The following is a 565-nucleotide window of genomic DNA, read 5'->3' on the forward strand; positions in this document are numbered from 1 at the left end:
GTCCCCGCCCGCCGGGCGCCGCGCTCCGCCCCTCCCCGGGGACCCGCGCCCGGCCAAGGTCACCGCAGTGTCGACCCCCGCCCCGAGCACACGCGCTCCGGCCCGCGCCCCAGGGGGTCGCCAGGCCGGGGGCAGGGGACCGGGTGGGGTTTGACTGCCTTTTGGGGAGCCCCGCGCCCCAGGGTCACCCTGGGGAGCAAAGGGAAGGATCTGCTGGCGGAACTGCAGCTGAGGGCCCGGGCGCTGGTGGGGTCTGGGCCAGCCAGGGTCCCTCACCGGCGTGGGGGCTTTGTTGGGATGAAGACATGATCAATGGATAAGGAGATATGAGAGCGCAGCGGTGGCCCCAGGGGCCTCGAAGGCAGTGGGAGTGCGCCTGGAGACCACTCCCCCATCCTAGGAGCTCAGCCTTGGCAAGGGTGGGAGAGGGGTGCCAGGAGAGAAGTGAGGACAGCACTAGGAATGGGTTGGTGCCCCTAAGGCAGCGCACGCACGGGGAGAGCACAGTTCTAAATCTGGGCTAGCATCTGAAGGTGGGGGTGAACAATGGGGGGGGCGGGGGGGG

At 69.9% G+C, this 565-nt stretch overlaps 1 pseudogene; it reads left to right on the plus strand.

The window, feature by feature from the left end:
- Positions 1-565, plus strand: part of LOC116860833 — a 4,489-nt pseudogene that overhangs the window by 1,413 nt on the left and 2,511 nt on the right.

Source organism: Lontra canadensis, unplaced genomic scaffold, assembly GCF_010015895.1.
Source record: "Lontra canadensis isolate GAN:19392208 unplaced genomic scaffold, GSC_riverotter_1.0 scaffold184, whole genome shotgun sequence".
NCBI lineage: Eukaryota > Metazoa > Chordata > Mammalia > Carnivora > Mustelidae > Lontra > Lontra canadensis.